We start from the raw sequence: 21245 nt of genomic DNA, 5'->3' as shown, positions 1-21245 counted from the left end.
AGAGACACATAGAGACACTTAGGAGACATCACAGATCCAGAGTGAGATTATTCAGGTGACATCACAGAACCACAGAGAGGACCTTCTGAGGACATTCCAAATCCACAGAGAGACCCTTCTGGTGACATCACAGAGACTCAGAGAGTCACTTTAGGTTTCATCACTGAGCCTCAGAGAGACACTTAGGTGAAATCACAGAGCCACAGAGAGAATCTTCAGGTGACATCACAGAACCACAGAATGACCCTTCAAGTGACATCACATAAACACAGAGTGACAATTCAGGTGACATCACAGAACCACAGATAGAGCCTTAGGTTACATCACAGAACCACAAAGAGGCCCTTCTGTGGACATCACATATTCAAAGAATTACCCTCCAGGTGACAACACAGAGTCACAGAGAGTAGCTTAGATGACTTCACAGAGCCACAGAGACCCTTCAGGAGACATCACAAGCCACAGAGATACCCTTCAGGTTGTTGAAAGAGCCACAGAGATACCCTTCAGGTGACATCACAGAGCAAAATGAGACCCTTCAGGTAACATCACAGAATCTCAGAGTGACACTTCAGATGACATCACAAATCCACAGAGAGAACTTTCAGGTGACATCACAGAGCGACAGTCAGATCTTTCAGGTGACATCACAGAGCCACAGAGAGACACTTCAGGTGACATCACAGAGCTACAGAAAGACCATTAGGTGATATCACAGAGCCACAAAGAGACCTTTCAGGTGACAACACAGAGCCACAGAGAGACACTTCAGAGGACATCACAGAGCCAAAATGAGACCCTTCATGTAACATCACAGAGCCACACAGAGACCCTTTATCAGAGAGTGACATCACACAGAGACATCACAGAGAGACACATTCAGAGGACATCAGAGGTGAATGAGACCCTTCATGACATCACAGAGCCACACAGAGACCCTTCAGGAGATATCACAGAGACACAGAGAGACAGACTGACATCACAGAGCCACAGAGAGAGGTGACATCACAGATCAGATCCAGAGTGAGATTATTCAGGTGACATCACAGACATCACAGACAGAGAGGTGACATCCTTCTGAGAGACATCCCAAATCCACAGAGAGACCCATTCAGATGACATCACAGAGCCACAGAGAGAGTGACATCACAGCCACAGAGAGACCCTTAAGTGACATCACAGAGCCACAGAGAGACCTTTTAGGTGACATCACAGAGCCACAGTGAGACCCTTCAGGTGACATCACAGAGCCACAGAGAGAGGTGAAATCACAGAGACACAGAGAGACGCTTTCAGGTGACATCACAGAGCCACTGAAGACCCTTCAGGTGACTTCACAGAAACACAGAGAGACATCACAAATTCAAAGACAGACCCCCACAGAGAAATCACAGAGAGAGACTCTTCAGGTGACATCACAGAGCCACATATAGACCCTTAAGTGACATCACAGAGCCACAGAGAGACCCTTCTTGTGTCATCACAGAGCCACAGACCCTTCAGAGAACTGACATTAGAAAGGTGACATCACAGAGCACAGAGACCACTTCAGGTGACATCACAGAGCCACAAAGAGACCCTTCAGGTGACATCACAGAAACACAGAGAGATCCACATATTTCCAACATAGAGACCCTTTAGGTGACATCACACAGAGCCACAGCCACAGAGATACCCTTCAGGTGACATCACAGACCCACAGAGATACACTTCAGGTGACATCACAGAAACACAGAGATCCTTAATGTGACATCACCACAGAGAGATCCTTCATGTGACATCACAGAGCCACAGAACATCACAGAGAGACAGGTGACATCACAGACCCACATGACATGCCACAGAGAGGTGTAGAGATCACAGAGAGAGACTTCAGGTGACATCACAGAGAGTGACATCACAGAGCCAGGTGACATCACAGAGGATGACATCACCAAGACATACATTTGGTTGACATACTTCCACAGAGAGAGACCCTTCAGGTGACATCACAGAGAGGTGACATCCCATCACAGAGAACACACAGAACCACAGAGAGGTGACATCACAGAAGATACACTTCAGGTGACATGATCCATGAGTCACAGAGACATAGAGACCCTTCAGGTGACATTACACTTCAGGTGACATCACAGAGATATCCTACACAGAGAGAGACCTTGAGTTGACATCACAGAGCCACAGAGAGAGTTTCAGGTGTCATAAAAGAGCCACATATAGACACTTGACATCACAGAGCCACAGAGAAACCCTTCAGGTGACATCTATTGGTGACATCACAAGCCACAGGAATGACACTTCTGTTGATATTCCAGAGGCATATGCTAGACCCTTCAGGTGATGTCACAGAGCAACAGGAAAGACAGTATCAGAGAATCAGAGAGCCACAGGAAAGACACTTTAGGTGACATCACAGATCCCCAGGAATGTCCTTTCATGTGACATACAGAGGAACAGAGAGACCCTTCAGGTGTCATCACAGAGCCACAGAGAGACCCTCCAGGTGACATCACAGAGCCACAGAGAACATTCAGGTGATATCACAGAGACACAGAGAGACCATTTAGGTGACAAAAGAGAGCCACTGAGAGATACTTCAGGTGACATCACAGAGCCACAGAGAGACCCATCAGGTGACATCACAGAGCCACAGAGAGACCTGTGGGTGAAATCACAGAGCCACAGAGAGACACTTCAGGTGACCTCACACAGCTACAGACATACCATTAGGTGACATCACAGAGCCACAGAGTGCCCCTTCAGATGACATCACTGATCCATAGAGAGACCTTTCTGGTGACATCACAGAGCCAAAGTGAGACACTTCAGACATCACAGAGCCACAGAGAGAACCTTCAGGTGGTATCACAGAGACACAGAGAGACCCTTAGGTGTGACATGACAGAACCACAGAATGACCCTTCAGATGACATAACTGATCCATAGAGAGACCTTTCTGGTGACATCACAAAGCCAGACACTTCAGGTGACATCACAGAGCCACAGAGACCCTTCAGGTGATATCAACGAGGCACAGATAGACCCTTCAGTTGACATCACAGAGCCACAGAGAGACCCTTCAGGTGACATCACAGAGCACAATCAGACCCCTCAGGAGATAACACAGAGACACAGAGAGACCATTAGGTGACTTCACAGAGCAACATAGACCCTTCAGGAGACATCACTGAGCCACAGATAGACCCTTCAGGTGTCATCACAGAGGTGACATCAAAGAGCAAAATGAGACAGACATCACAGAATCACAGAGTGACACTTCAGATGCAGAGAGAGGTGACTTCACACAGTCAGACATGAAATCACAGAGCCACAGAGAGACACTTCAGGTGACATTACAGAGCTACAGCGAGACCAGGTGACATCACAGAGAGAGGGGACAACATAGAGCCACAGTGACAAGTGACATTGCTGAGGTGACAGTTCACAGAGAGACACCACAGAGAGAGGGACATCACAGAGAATGAGACCCTTCAGGTGACATCACAGAGCACAGTCAGACCCTTCAGGCGATATCACAGAGACACATAGAGACACTTAGGAGACATCACAGATCCAGAGTGAGATTATTCAGGTGACATCACAGAACCACAGAGAGGACCTCCTGAGGACATTCCAAATCCACAGAGAGACCCTTCTGGTGACATCACAGAGACACTGAAAAACTTTTTAGGTGACATCACAGAGCCACTGAGAACATTCAGGTGACATCACAGAGACTCAGAGAGTCACTTTAGGTTTCATCACTGAGCCTCAGAGAGACACTTAGGTGAAATCACAGAGCCACAGAGAGAATCTTCAGGTGACATCACAGAACCACAGAATGACCCTTCAAGTGACATCACATAAACACAGAGTGACAATTCAGGTGACATCACAGAGCCACAGATAGAGCCTTAGGTTACATCACAGAACCACAAAGAGGAGGACCTTCTGTGGGAGAAAACACAGAGCCAGAGAGAGTCTCTTAGATGACTTCATAGAGCCACAGAGACCCTTCAGGAGACATCACAAGCCACAGAGATACCCTTCAGGTGTCATGAAAGAGCCACAGAGATACCCTTCAGGTGACATCACAGAGCAAAATGAGACCCTTCAGGTAACATCACAGAATCACAGAGTGACACTTCAGATGACATCACAAATCCACAGAGAGAACTTTCAGGTGACATCACAGAGCGACAGTCAGATCTTTCAGGTGACATCACAGAGCCACAGAGAGACACTTCAGGTGACATCACAGAGCTACAGAAAGACCATTAGGTGACATCACAGAGCCACAGAGAGACCCTTAGGGGACAACATAGAGCCACAGTGAGATCCTTCAAGTGACATCACAGAACCACAGAAGGACCTGCTGAGGACAACACAAATTCACATAGAGACCTTCCAGGTGAAAACACAGAGCCACAGAGAGACCCTTCAGAGGACATCACAGAGCCAAAATGAGACCCTTCAGGTGACATCACAGAGCCACAGAGAGACCCTTCAGGTGACATCACAGAGCACAGTCAGACCCTTCAGGAGTTATCACAGAGACACAGAGAGACTCTTAGGTGACATCACAGATCCAGAGTGAGATTATTCAGGTGACATCACAGAACCACAGAGAGGACCTTCTGAGGACATCCCAAATCCACAGAGAGACCCTTCTGGAGACATCACAGAGACCCTGAGAAACTCTTTACGTGAAATCACAGTGCCTTGAGACCATTCAGGTGACATCACAGAGACACAGAAAGATGCTTCAGGTGACATGACAGAGCCACAGAGAGACACTTAGGTGAAATCACAGAGCCACAGAGAGAATCTTCAGGTGACATCACAGAACCACAGAATGACACTTCAAGTGACTTCACAAAAACACAGAGTGACAATTCAGGTGACATCACAAAGCCACAGATAGAGCCTTCGGTTACATCACAGAACCACAGAGAGGCTCTTCTGTGGACATCACAAATTCACAGAGTTACCCTCCAGGTGACAACACAGAGCCACAGAGAGTCCCTTAGGTGACTTCACAGAGCCATAGAGACCCTTCAGGTGACATCACAGAGCCACAGATATACCCTTCAGATGTCATGAAAGAGCCACAGAGAGACCCTTTAAGTGACATCACAGAGCCACAGAGAGACCCTTTAGGTGACATCACAGAGCCAATGTGAGACCCTTTAGGTGACATCACAGAGCCACAGAGACCATTCAGGTGACATCACAGAGACACAGAGAGACAATTTAGGTGACATCACAGAGCCACAGAGAGACCCTTTACGTGACATCACAGAGCCACAGAGATATCCTCATGGTGACATCACATAGCCACAGTGTGACCCTTAAGGTGACATCACAGAGCCACTGAGAGACCCTTCAGGTGTCATCACAGACCCACAGAGATACACTTCAGGTGACATCACAGAAACACAGAGATCCTTACTGTGATATCACAGAAGCACAGAGAGATCCTTCATGTGACATCACAGAGCCACAGATACCCTTCAGTTTACATCACAGAACCACAGAGTGACTCTTCAGGTGACATCACAGACCCAGAGAGATACACTTCGGGTGACATCACCGAACCACAGAGATATCCTACAGGTGATATACAGAGCCACAGAGAGACACTTGACTTGACATCACAGAGCCACAGAGCGAGTTTCAGGTGACATAAAAGAGCCACAGATAGACCCTTCAGTTGACATCACAGAGGCACAGAGAAACCATTCAGGTGACATCACAGAGCCAAAATGAGACCCTTCAGTTGACATCACAGAGCCAATACAAGATTCTTCAGTTGACATCACAGAGCCACATAGAGACACTTCAGGTGACATCACAAAGACATAGGAAAGACCTTTCTGGTGACATCAGAGAGCCACATAGCGACACTTCATGTGACATACAGAGACACAGAGAGTCACTTTAGGTTTCATCACCGAGCCACAGAGAGAAACTTCAGGTGATGTCACAGAGCCACAAAGAGACCCTTCAGGTGACATCACAGAAACACAGAGAGATCCTTAATGTGACATCACAGAGCAACAGAGAGACCCTTTAGGTGACATCACAGAGGTAGAGAGAGACCCTTGAGGTTTCATCACAGAGCCACAGAGATACCCTTCAGGTGACATCACAGACCCACAGCGATACACTTCAGGTGACATCACAGAAAAACAGAGATCCTTAATGTGATATCACAGAAGCACAGAGAGATCCTTCATGTGACATCACAGAGCCACAGATACCCTTCAGTTTACATCACAGAACCACAGAGTGACCCTTCAGGTGACATCACAGACCCAGAGAGATACACTTCAGGTGACATCACCGAACCACAGAGATATCCTACAGGTGATATACAGAGCCACAAGAGACACTTGACTTGACATCACAGAGCCACAGAGCGAGTTTCAGGTGACATAAAAGAGCCACAGATAGACCCTTCAGTTGACATCACAGAGCCACAGAGAAACCGTTCAGGTGACATCACCGACGCAAAGGAAAGACTATTGGAGACATCACAAGCCACAGGAATGACACTTCTGTTGATATTCCAGAGGCACATGCTAGACCCTTCAGGTGATGTCACAGAGCAACAGGAAAGAAACTATCGGTGAATCAGAGAGCCACAGGAAAGACATTTTAGGTGACATCACAGAGCCCCAGGAATGTCCTTTCATGTGACATACAGAGGAACAGAGAGACCCTTCAGGTGTCATCACAGAGCCACAGAGAGACCCTTCAGGTGTCATCACAGAGCCACAGAGAGACCCTTCAGGTGACATCACAGAGCCACAGAGACCATTCAGGTGATATCACAGAGACACAGAGAGACCATTTAGGTGACATAAGAGAGCCACTGAGAGATCCTTCCGGTGACATCACAGAGCCACAGTGTGATGCTTCAGGTGACAACACAGAGCCACAGAGAGACCCATCAGGTGACATCACAGAGCCACAGAGAGACCTGTGGGTGAAATCACAGAGCCACAGACAGACACTTCAGGAGACCTCACACAGCTACAGACATACAAATAGGTGACATCACAGAGGCACAGAGTGACCCTTCAGATGACATCGCTGATCCATAGAGAGACCTTTCTGGTGACATCACAGAGCCAAAGTGAGACACTTCAGGTGACATCACAGAGCCACAGAGAGAACCTTCAGGTGGTATCACAGAGACACAGAGAGACCCTTAGGTGACTTCACATAGCCACCGAGAGTTCCTTCAGGAGAAATGACAGAACCACAGAATGACCCTTCAGATGACATAACTGATCCATAGAGAGACCTTTCTGGTGACATCACAAAGCCAAAGTGAGACACTTCAGGTGACATCACAGAGCCACAGAGACCCTTCAGGTGATATCAACGAGGCACAGATAGACCCTTCAGTTGACATCACAGAGCCACAGAGAGACCCTTCAGGTGACATCACAGAGCACAATCAGACCCCTCAGGAGATAACACAGAGACACAGAGAGACCATTAGGTGACTTCACAGAGCAACATAGACCCTTCAGGAGACATCACTGAGCCACAGATAGACCCTTCAGGTGTCATGAAAGAGCCACAGAGATACCCTTCAGGTGACATCAAAGAGCAAAATGAGACCCTTCAGGGGACATCACAGAATCACAGAGTGACACTTCAGATGACATCACAAATCCACAGAGAGTAATTTCAGGTGACTTCACAGAGCAACAGTCAGATCTTTCAGGTGAAATCACAGAGCCACAGAGAGACACTTCAGGTGACATTACAGAGCTACAGCGAGACCATTAGGTGACATCACAGAGCCACAGAGAGACCCTTAGGGGACAACATAGAGCCACAGTGAGGTCCTTCAAGTGACATCACAGAACCACAGAAGGCCCTGCTGAGGACAACACAAATTCACATAGTGACCTTCCAGTTGACAACACAGAGCCACAGAGAGACACTTCAGGTGACATCACAGAGCCACAGAGAGACTCTCCAGGTGACATCACAGAGCCACAGAGAGACCCTTCAGAGGACATCACAGAGCCAAAATGAGACCCTTCAGGTGACATCACAGAGCACAGTCAGACCCTTCAGGCGATATCACAGAGACACATAGAGACACTTAGGAGACATCACAGATCCAGAGTGAGATTATTCAGGTGACATCACAGAACCACAGAGAGGACCTCCTGAGGACATTCCAAATCCACAGAGAGACCCTTCTGGTGACATCACAGAGACACTGAAAAACTTTTTAGGTGACATCACAGAGCCACTGAGAACATTCAGGTGACATCACAGAGACTCAGAGAGTCACTTTAGGTTTCATCACTGAGCCTCAGAGAGACACTTAGGTGAAATCACAGAGCCACAGAGAGAATCTTCAGGTGACATCACAGAACCACAGAATGACCCTTCAAGTGACATCACATAAACACAGAGTGACAATTCAGGTGACATCACAGAGCCACAGATAGAGCCTTAGGTTACATCACAGAACCACAAAGAGGACCTTCTGTGGACATCACATATTCAAAGAATTACCCTCCAGGTGACAACACAGAGCCAGAGAGAGTCTCTTAGATGACTTCATAGAGCCACAGAGACCCTTCAGGAGACATCACAAGCCACAGAGATACCCTTCAGGTGTCATGAAAGAGCCACAGAGATACCCTTCAGGTGACATCACAGAGCAAAATGAGACCCTTCAGGTAACATCACAGAATCACAGAGTGACACTTCAGATGACATCACAAATCCACAGAGAGAACTTTCAGGTGACATCACAGAGCGACAGTCAGATCTTTCAGGTGACATCACAGAGCCACAGAGAGACACTTCAGGTGACATCACAGAGCTACAGAAAGACCATTAGGTGACATCACAGAGCCACAGAGAGACCCTTAGGGGACAACATAGAGCCACAGTGAGATCCTTCAAGTGACATCACAGAACCACAGAAGGACCTGCTGAGGACAACACAAATTCACATAGAGACCTTCCAGGTGAAAACACAGAGCCACAGAGAGACCCTTCAGAGGACATCACAGAGCCAAAATGAGACCCTTCAGGTGACATCACAGAGCCACAGAGAGACCCTTCAGGTGACATCACAGAGCACAGTCAGACCCTTCAGGAGTTATCACAGAGACACAGAGAGACTCTTAGGTGACATCACAGATCCAGAGTGAGATTATTCAGGTGACATCACAGAACCACAGAGAGGACCTTCTGAGGACATCCCAAATCCACAGAGAGACCCTTCTGGAGACATCACAGAGACCCTGAGAAACTCTTTACGTGAAATCACAGTGCCTTGAGACCATTCAGGTGACATCACAGAGACACAGAAAGATGCTTCAGGTGACATGACAGAGCCACAGAGAGACACTTAGGTGAAATCACAGAGCCACAGAGAGAATCTTCAGGTGACATCACAGAACCACAGAATGACACTTCAAGTGACTTCACAAAAACACAGAGTGACAATTCAGGTGACATCACAAAGCCACAGATAGAGCCTTCGGTTACATCACAGAACCACAGAGAGGCTCTTCTGTGGACATCACAAATTCACAGAGTTACCCTCCAGGTGACAACACAGAGCCACAGAGAGTCCCTTAGGTGACTTCACAGAGCCATAGAGACCCTTCAGGTGACATCACAGAGCCACAGATATACCCTTCAGATGTCATGAAAGAGCCACAGAGAGACCCTTTAAGTGACATCACAGAGCCACAGAGAGACCCTTTAGGTGACATCACAGAGCCAATGTGAGACCCTTTAGGTGACATCACAGAGCCACAGAGACCATTCAGGTGACATCACAGAGACACAGAGAGACAATTTAGGTGACATCACAGAGCCACAGAGAGACCCTTTACGTGACATCACAGAGCCACAGAGATATCCTCATGGTGACATCACATAGCCACAGTGTGACCCTTAAGGTGACATCACAGAGCCACTGAGAGACCCTTCAGGTGTCATCACAGACCCACAGAGATACACTTCAGGTGACATCACAGAAACACAGAGATCCTTACTGTGATATCACAGAAGCACAGAGAGATCCTTCATGTGACATCACAGAGCCACAGATACCCTTCAGTTTACATCACAGAACCACAGAGTGACTCTTCAAGTGACATCACAGACCCAGAGAGATACACTTCGGGTGACATCACCGAACCACAGAGATATCCTACAGGTGATATACAGAGCCACAGAGAGACACTTGACTTGACATCACAGAGCCACAGAGCGAGTTTCAGGTGACATAAAAGAGCCACAGATAGACCCTTCAGTTGACATCACAGAGGCACAGAGAAACCATTCAGGTGACATCACAGAGCCAAAATGAGACCCTTCAGTTGACATCACAGAGCCAATACAAGATTCTTCAGTTGACATCACAGAGCCACATAGAGACACTTCAGGTGACATCACAAAGACATAGGAAAGACCTTTCTGGTGACATCAGAGAGCCACATAGCGACACTTCATGTGACATACAGAGACACAGAGAGTCACTTTAGGTTTCATCACCGAGCCACAGAGAGAAACTTCAGGTGATGTCACAGAGCCACAAAGAGACCCTTCAGGTGACATCACAGAAACACAGAGAGATCCTTAATGTGACATCACAGAGCAACAGAGAGACCCTTTAGGTGACATCACAGAGGTAGAGAGAGACCCTTGAGGTTTCATCACAGAGCCACAGAGATACCCTTCAGGTGACATCACAGACCCACAGCGATACACTTCAGGTGACATCACAGAAAAACAGAGATCCTTAATGTGATATCACAGAAGCACAGAGAGATCCTTCATGTGACATCACAGAGCCACAGATACCCTTCAGTTTACATCACAGAACCACAGAGTGACCCTTCAGGTGACATCACAGACCCAGAGAGATACACTTCAGGTGACATCACCGAACCACAGAGATATCCTACAGGTGATATACAGAGCCACAAGAGACACTTGACTTGACATCACAGAGCCACAGAGCAAGTTTCAGGTGACATAAAAGAGCCACAGATAGACCCTTCAGTTGACATCACAGAGCCACAGAGAAACCGTTCAGGTGACATCACCGACGCAAAGGAAAGACTATTGGAGACATCACAAGCCACAGGAATGACACTTCTGTTGATATTCCAGAGGCACATGCTAGACCCTTCAGGTGATGTCACAGAGCAACAGGAAAGAAACTATCGGTGAATCAGAGAGCCACAGGAAAGACATTTTAGGTGACATCACAGAGCCCCAGGAATGTCCTTTCATGTGACATACAGAGGAACAGAGAGACCCTTCAGGTGTCATCACAGAGCCACAGAGAGACCCTTCAGGTGTCATCACAGAGCCACAGAGAGACCCTTCAGGTGACATCACAGAGCCACAGAGACCATTCAGGTGATATCACAGAGACACAGAGAGACCATTTAGGTGACATAAGAGAGCCACTGAGAGATCCTTCCGGTGACATCACAGAGCCACAGTGTGATGCTTCAGGTGACAACACAGAGCCACAGAGAGACCCATCAGGTGACATCACAGAGCCACAGAGAGACCTGTGGGTGAAATCACAGAGCCACAGACAGACACTTCAGGTGACCTCACACAGCTACAGACATACAAATAGGTGACATCACAGAGGCACAGAGTGACCCTTCAGATGACATCGCTGATCCATAGAGAGACCTTTCTGGTGACATCACAGAGCCAAAGTGAGACACTTCAGGTGACATCACAGAGCCACAGAGAGAACCTTCAGGTGGTATCACAGAGACACAGAGAGACCCTTAGGTGACTTCACATAGCCACCGAGAGTTCCTTCAGGAGAAATGACAGAACCACAGAATGACCCTTCAGATGACATAACTGATCCATAGAGAGACCTTTCTGGTGACATCACAAAGCCAAAGTGAGACACTTCAGGTGACATCACAGAGCCACAGAGACCCTTCAGGTGATATCAACGAGGCACAGATAGACCCTTCAGTTGACATCACAGAGCCACAGAGAGACCCTTCAGGTGACATCACAGAGCACAATCAGACCCCTCAGGAGATAACACAGAGACACAGAGAGACCATTAGGTGACTTCACAGAGCAACATAGACCCTTCAGGAGACATCACTGAGCCACAGATAGACCCTTCAGGTGTCATGAAAGAGCCACAGAGATACCCTTCAGGTGACATCAAAGAGCAAAATGAGACCCTTCAGGGGACATCACAGAATCACAGAGTGACACTTCAGATGACATCACAAATCCACAGAGAGTAATTTCAGGTGACTTCACAGAGCAACAGTCAGATCTTTCAGGTGAAATCACAGAGCCACAGAGAGACACTTCAGGTGACATTACAGAGCTACAGCGAGACCATTAGGTGACATCACAGAGCCACAGAGAGACCCTTAGGGGACAACATAGAGCCACAGTGAGGTCCTTCAAGTGACATCACAGAACCACAGAAGGCCCTGCTGAGGACAACACAAATTCACATAGTGACCTTCCAGTTGACAACACAGAGCCACAGAGAGACACTTCAGGTGACATCACAGAGCCACAGAGAGACTCTCCAGGTGACATCACAGAGCCACAGAGAGACCCTTCAGAGGACATCACAGAGCCAAAATGAGACCCTTCAGGTGACATCACAGAGCACAGTCAGACCCTTCAGGCGATATCACAGAGACACATAGAGACACTTAGGAGACATCACAGATCCAGAGTGAGATTATTCAGGTGACATCACAGAACCACAGAGAGGACCTCCTGAGGACATTCCAAATCCACAGAGAGACCCTTCTGGTGACATCACAGAGACACTGAAAAACTTTTTAGGTGACATCACAGAGCCACTGAGAACATTCAGGTGACATCACAGAGACTCAGAGAGTCACTTTAGGTTTCATCACTGAGCCTCAGAGAGACACTTAGGTGAAATCACAGAGCCACAGAGAGAATCTTCAGGTGACATCACAGAACCACAGAATGACCCTTCAAGTGACATCACATAAACACAGAGTGACAATTCAGGTGACATCACAGAGCCACAGATAGAGCCTTAGGTTACATCACAGAACCACAAAGAGGACCTTCTGTGGACATCACATATTCAAAGAATTACCCTCCAGGTGACAACACAGAGCCAGAGAGAGTCTCTTAGATGACTTCATAGAGCCACAGAGACCCTTCAGGAGACATCACAAGCCACAGAGATACCCTTCAGGTGTCATGAAAGAGCCACAGAGATACCCTTCAGGTGACATCACAGAGCAAAATGAGACCCTTCAGGTAACATCACAGAATCACAGAGTGACACTTCAGATGACATCACAAATCCACAGAGAGAACTTTCAGGTGACATCACAGAGCGACAGTCAGATCTTTCAGGTGACATCACAGAGCCACAGAGAGACACTTCAGGTGACATCACAGAGCTACAGAAAGACCATTAGGTGACATCACAGAGCCACAGAGAGACCCTTAGGGGACAACATAGAGCCACAGTGAGATCCTTCAAGTGACATCACAGAACCACAGAAGGACCTGCTGAGGACAACACAAATTCACATAGAGACCTTCCAGGTGAAAACACAGAGCCACAGAGAGACCCTTCAGAGGACATCACAGAGCCAAAATGAGACCCTTCAGGTGACATCACAGAGCCACAGAGAGACCCTTCAGGTGACATCACAGAGCACAGTCAGACCCTTCAGGAGTTATCACAGAGACACAGAGAGACTCTTAGGTGACATCACAGATCCAGAGTGAGATTATTCAGGTGACATCACAGAACCACAGAGAGGACCTTCTGAGGACATCCCAAATCCACAGAGAGACCCTTCTGGAGACATCACAGAGACCCTGAGAAACTCTTTACGTGAAATCACAGTGCCTTGAGACCATTCAGGTGACATCACAGAGACACAGAAAGATGCTTCAGGTGACATGACAGAGCCACAGAGAGACACTTAGGTGAAATCACAGAGCCACAGAGAGAATCTTCAGGTGACATCACAGAACCACAGAATGACACTTCAAGTGACTTCACAAAAACACAGAGTGACAATTCAGGTGACATCACAAAGCCACAGATAGAGCCTTCGGTTACATCACAGAACCACAGAGAGGCTCTTCTGTGGACATCACAAATTCACAGAGTTACCCTCCAGGTGACAACACAGAGCCACAGAGAGTCCCTTAGGTGACTTCACAGAGCCATAGAGACCCTTCAGGTGACATCACAGAGCCACAGATATACCCTTCAGATGTCATGAAAGAGCCACAGAGAGACCCTTTAAGTGACATCACAGAGCCACAGAGAGACCCTTTAGGTGACATCACAGAGCCAATGTGAGACCCTTTAGGTGACATCACAGAGCCACAGAGACCATTCAGGTGACATCACAGAGACACAGAGAGACAATTTAGGTGACATCACAGAGCCACAGAGAGACCCTTTACGTGACATCACAGAGCCACAGAGATATCCTCATGGTGACATCACATAGCCACAGTGTGACCCTTAAGGTGACATCACAGAGCCACTGAGAGACCCTTCAGGTGTCATCACAGACCCACAGAGATACACTTCAGGTGACATCACAGAAACACAGAGATCCTTACTGTGATATCACAGAAGCACAGAGAGATCCTTCATGTGACATCACAGAGCCACAGATACCCTTCAGTTTACATCACAGAACCACAGAGTGACTCTTCAAGTGACATCACAGACCCAGAGAGATACACTTCGGGTGACATCACCGAACCACAGAGATATCCTACAGGTGATATACAGAGCCACAGAGAGACACTTGACTTGACATCACAGAGCCACAGAGCGAGTTTCAGGTGACATAAAAGAGCCACAGATAGACCCTTCAGTTGACATCACAGAGGCACAGAGAAACCATTCAGGTGACATCACAGAGCCAAAATGAGACCCTTCAGTTGACATCACAGAGCCAATACAAGATTCTTCAGTTGACATCACAGAGCCACATAGAGACACTTCAGGTGACATCACAAAGACATAGGAAAGACCTTTCTGGTGACATCAGAGAGCCACATAGCGACACTTCATGTGACATACAGAGACACAGAGAGTCACTTTAGGTTTCATCACCGAGCCACAGAGAGAAACTTCAGGTGATGTCACAGAGCCACAAAGAGACCCTTCAGGTGACATCACAGAAACACAGAGAGATCCTTAATGTGACATCACAGAGCAACAGAGAGACCCTTTAGGTGACATCACAGAGGTAGAGAGAGACCCTTGAGGTTTCATCACAGAGCCACAGAGATACCCTTCAGGTGACATCACAGACCCACAGCGATACACTTCAGGTGACATCACAGAAAAACAGAGATCCTTAATGTGATATCACAGAAGCACAGAGAGATCCTTCATGTGACATCACAGAGCCACAGATACCCTTCAGTTTACATCACAGAACCACAGAGTGACCCTTCAGGTGACATCACAGACCCAGAGAGATACACTTCAGGTGACATCACCGAACCACAGAGATATCCTACAGGTGATATACAGAGCCACAAGAGACACTTGACTTGACATCACAGAGCCACAGAGCAAGTTTCAGGTGACATAAAAGAGCCACAGATAGACCCTTCAGTTGACATCACAGAGCCACAGAGAAACCGTTCAGGTGACATCACCGACGCAAAGGAAAGACTATTGGAGACATCACAAGCCACAGGAATGACACTTCTGTTGATATTCCAGAGGCACATGCTAGACCCTTCAGGTGATGTCACAGAGCAACAGGAAAGAAACTATCGGTGAATCAGAGAGCCACAGGAAAGACATTTTAGGTGACATCACAGAGCCCCAGGAATGTCCTTTCATGTGACATACAGAGGAACAGAGAGACCCTTCAGGTGTCATCACAGAGCCACAGAGAGACCCTTCAGGTGTCATCACAGAGCCACAGAGAGACCCTTCAGGTGACATCACAGAGCCACAGAGACCATTCAGGTGATATCACAGAGACACAGAGAGACCATTTAGGTGACATAAGAGAGCCACTGAGAGATCCTTCCGGTGACATCACAGAGCCACAGTGTGATGCTTCAGGTGACAACACAGAGCCACAGAGAGACCCATCAGGTGACATCACAGAGCCACAGAGAGACCTGTGGGTGAAATCACAGAGCCACAGACAGACACTTCAGGTGACCTCACACAGCTACAGACATACAAATAGGTGACATCACAGAGGCACAGAGTGACCCTTCAGATGACATCGCTGATCCATAGAGAGACCTTTCTGGTGACATCACAGAGCCAAAGTGAGACACTTCAGGTGACATCACAGAGCCACAGAGAGAACCTTCAGGTGGTATCACAGAGACACAGAGAGACCCTTAGGTGACTTCACATAGCCACCGAGAGTTCCTTCAGGAGAAATGACAGAACCACAGAATGACCCTTCAGATGACATAACTGATCCATAGAGAGACCTTTCTGGTGACATCACAAAGCCAAAGTGAGACACTTCAGGTGACATCACAGAGCCACAGAGACCCTTCAGGTGATATCAACGAGGCACAGATAGACCCTTCAGTTGACATCACAGAGCCACAGAGAGACCCTTCAGGTGACATCACAGAGCACAATCAGACCCCTCAGGAGATAACACAGAGACACAGAGAGACCATTAGGTGACTTCACAGAGCAACATAGACCCTTCAGGAGACATCACTGAGCCACAGATAGACCCTTCAGGTGTCATGAAAGAGCCACAGAGATACCCTTCAGGTGACATCAAAGAGCAAAATGAGACCCTTCAGGGGACATCACAGAATCACAGAGTGACACTTCAGATGACATCACAAATCCACAGAGAGTAATTTCAGGTGACTTCACAGAGCAACAGTCAGATCTTTCAGGTGAAATCACAGAGCCACAGAGAGACACTTCAGGTGACATTACAGAGCTACAGCGAGACCATTAGGTGACATCACAGAGCCACAGAGAGACCCTTAGGGGACAACATAGAGCCACAGTGAGGTCCTTCAAGTGACATCACAGAACCACAGAAGGCCCTGCTGAGGACAACACAAATTCACATAGTGACCTTCCAGTTGACAACACAGAGCCACAGAGAGACACTTCAGGTGACATCACAGAGCCACAGAGAGACTCTCCAGGTGACATCACAGAGCCACAGAGAGACCCTTCAGAGGACATCACAGAGCCAAAATGAGACCCTTCAGGTGACATCACAGAGCACAGTCAGACCCTTCAGGCGATATCACAGAGACACATAGAGACACTTAGGAGACATCACAGATCCAGAGTGAGATTATTCAGGTGACATCACAGAACCACAGAGAGGACCTCCTGAGGACATTCCAAATCCACAGAGAGACCCTTCTGGTGACATCACAGAGACACTGAAAAACTTTTTAGGTGACATCACAGAGCCACTGAGAACATTCAGGTGACATCACAGAGACTCAGAGAGTCACTTTAGGTTTCATCACTGAGCCTCAGAGAGACACTTAGGTGAAATCACAGAGCCACAGAGAGAATCTTCAGGTGACATCACAGAACCACAGAATGACCCTTCAAGTGACATCACATAAACACAGAGTGACAATTCAGGTGACATCACAGAGCCACAGATAGAGCCTTAGGTTACATCACAGAACCACAAAGAGGACCTTCTGTGGACATCACATATTCAAAGAATTACCCTCCAGGTGACAACACAGAGCCAGAGAGAGTCTCTTAGATGACTTCATAGAGCCACAGAGACCCTTCAGGAGACATCACAAGCCACAGAGATACCCTTCAGGTGTCATGAAAGAGCCACAGAGATACCCTTCAGGTGACATCACAGAGCAAAATGAGACCCTTCAGGTAACATCACAGAATCACAGAGTGACACTTCAGATGACATCACAAATCCACAGAGAGAACTTTCAGGTGACATCACAGAGCGACAGTCAGATCTTTCAGGTGACATCACAGAGCCACAGAGAGACACTTCAGGTGACATCACAGAGCTACAGAAAGACCATTAGGTGACATCACAGAGCCACAGAGAGACCCTTAGGGGACAACATAGAGCCACAGTGAGATCCTTCAAGTGACATCACAGAACCACAGAAGGACCTGCTGAGGACAACACAAATTCACATAGAGACCTTCCAGGTGAAAACACAGAGCCACAGAGAGACCCTTCAGAGGACATCACAGAGCCAAAATGAGACCCTTCAGGTGACATCACAGAGCCACAGAGAGACCCTTCAGGTGACATCACAGAGCACAGTCAGACCCTTCAGGAGTTATCACAGAGACACAGAGAGACTCTTAGGTGACATCACAGATCCAGAGTGAGATTATTCAGGTGACATCACAGAACCACAGAGAGGACCTTCTGAGGACATCCCAAATCCACAGAGAGACCCTTCTGGAGACATCACAGAGACCCTGAGAAACTCTTTACGTGAAATCACAGTGCCTTGAGACCATTCAGGTGACATCACAGAGACACAGAAAGATGCTTCAGGTGACATGACAGAGCCACAGAGAGACACTTAGGTGAAATCACAGAGCCACAGAGAGAATCTTCAGGTGACATCACAGAACCACAGAATGACACTTCAAGTGACTTCACAAAAACACAGAGTGACAATTCAGGTGACATCACAAAGCCACAGATAGAGCCTTCGGTTACATCACAGAACCACAGAGAGGCTCTTCTGTGGACATCACAAATTCACAGAGTTACCCTCCAGGTGACAACACAGAGCCACAGAGAGTCCCTTAGGTGACTTCACAGAGCCATAGAGACCCTTCAGGTGACATCACAGAGCCACAGATATACCCTTCAGATGTCATGAAAGAGCCACAGAGAGACCCTTTAAGTGACATCACAGAGCCACAGAGAGACCCTTTAGGTGACATCACAGAGCCAATGTGAGACCCTTTAGGTGACATCACAGAGCCACAGAGACCATTCAGGTGACATCACAGAGACACAGAGAGACAATTTAGGTGACATCACAGAGCCACAGAGAGACCCTTTACGTGACATCACAGAGCCACAGAGATATCCTCATGGTGACATCACATAGCCACAGTGTGACCCTTAAGGTGACATCACAGAGCCACTGAGAGACCCTTCAGGTGTCATCACAGACCCACAGAGATACACTTCAGGTGACATCACAGAAACACAGAGATCCTTATTGTGATATCACAGAAGCACAGAGAGATCCTTCATGTGACATCACAGAGCCACAGATACCCTTCAGTTTACATCACAGAACCACAGAGTGACTCTTCAGGTGACATCACAGACCCAGAGAGATACACTTCGGGTGACATCACCGAACCACAGAGATATCCTACAGGTGATATACAGAGCCACAGAGAGACACTTGACTTGACATCACAGAGCCACAGAGCGAGTTTCAGGTGACATAAAAGAGCCACAGATAGACCCTTCAGTTGACATCACAGAGGCACAGAGAAACCATTCAGGTGACATCACAGAGCCAAAATGAGACCCTTCAGTTGACATCACAGAGCCAATACAAGATTCTTCAGTTGACATCACAGAGCCACATAGAGACACTTCAGGTGACATCACAAAGACATAGGAAAGACCTTTCTGGTGACATCAGAGAGCCACATAGCGACACTTCATGTGACATACAGAGACACAGAGAGTCACTTTAGGTTTCATCACCGAGCCACAGAGAGAAACTTCAGGTGATGTCACAGAGCCACAAAGAGACCCTTCAGGTGACATCACAGAAACACAGAGAGATCCTTAATGTGACATCACAGAGCAACAGAGAGACCCTTTAGGTGACATCACAGAGGTAGAGAGAGACCCTTGAGGTTTCATCACAGAGCCACAGAGATACCCTTCAGGTGACATCACAGACCCACAGCGATACACTTCAGGTGACATCACAGAAAAACAGAGATCCTTAATGTGATATCACAGAAGCACAGAGAGATCCTTCATGTGACATCACAGAGCCACAGATACCCTTCAGTTTACATCACAGAACCACAGAGTGACCCTTCAGGTGACATCACAGACCCAGAGAGATACACTTCAGGTGACATCACCGAACCACAGAGATATCCTAGAGGTGATATACAGAGCCACAAGAGACACTTGACTTGACATCACAGAGCCACAGAGCGAGTTTCAGGTGACATAAAAGAGCCACAGATAGACCCTTCAGTTGACATCACAGAGCCACAGAGAAACCGTTCAGGTGACATCACCGACATAAGGAAAGACTATTGGAGACATCACAAGCCACAGGAATGACACTTCTGTTGATATTCCAGAGGCACATGCTAGACCCTTCAGGTGATGTCACAGAGCAACAGGAAAGAAACTATCGGTGAATCAGAGAGCCACAGGAAAGACATTTTAGGTGACATCACAGAGCCCCAGGAATGTCCTTTCATGTGACATACAGAGGAACAGAGAGACCCTTCAGGTGTCATCACAGAGCCACAGAGAGACCCTTCAGGTGTCATCACAGAGCCACAGAGAGACCCTTCAGGTGACATCACAGAGCCACAGAGACCATTCAGGTGATATCACAGAGACACAGAGAGACCATTTAGGTGACATAAGAGAGCCACTGAGAGATCCTTCCGGTGACATCACAGAGCCACAGTGTGATGCTTCAGGTGACAACACAGAGCCACAGAGAGACCCATCAGGTGACATCACAGAGCCACAGAGAGACCTGTGGGTGAAATCACAGAGCCACAGACAGACACTTCAGGAGACCTCACACAGCTACAGACATACAAATAGGTGACATCACAGAGGCACAGAGTGACCCTTCAGATGACATCGCTGATCCATAGAGAGACCTTTCTGGTGACATCACAGAGCCAAAGTGAGACACTTCAGGTGACATCACAGAGCCACAGAGAGAACCTTCAGGTGGTATCACAGAGACACAGAGAGACCCTTAGGTGACTTCACATAGCCACCGAGAGTTCCTTCAGGTGACATGACAGAACCATAGATTGACCCTTCAGATGACATCACTGATCCATAGAGAGACCTTTCTGGTGACATCACAAAGCCAAAGTGAGAAACTTCAGGTGACATCACAGAGCCACAGAGACCCTTCAGGTGATATCACCGAGGCACAGATAGACCCTTCAGTTGACATCACAGAGCCACAGAGATACCCTT

The sequence above is a fragment of the Cricetulus griseus genome, chromosome 5 (assembly GCF_003668045.3).
Source record: "Cricetulus griseus strain 17A/GY chromosome 5, alternate assembly CriGri-PICRH-1.0, whole genome shotgun sequence".
Classification (NCBI taxonomy): Eukaryota; Metazoa; Chordata; class Mammalia; order Rodentia; family Cricetidae; genus Cricetulus; species Cricetulus griseus.
The sequence above is the reverse complement of the archived record's forward strand: the minus strand, read 5'-3'. Positions refer to the sequence as shown.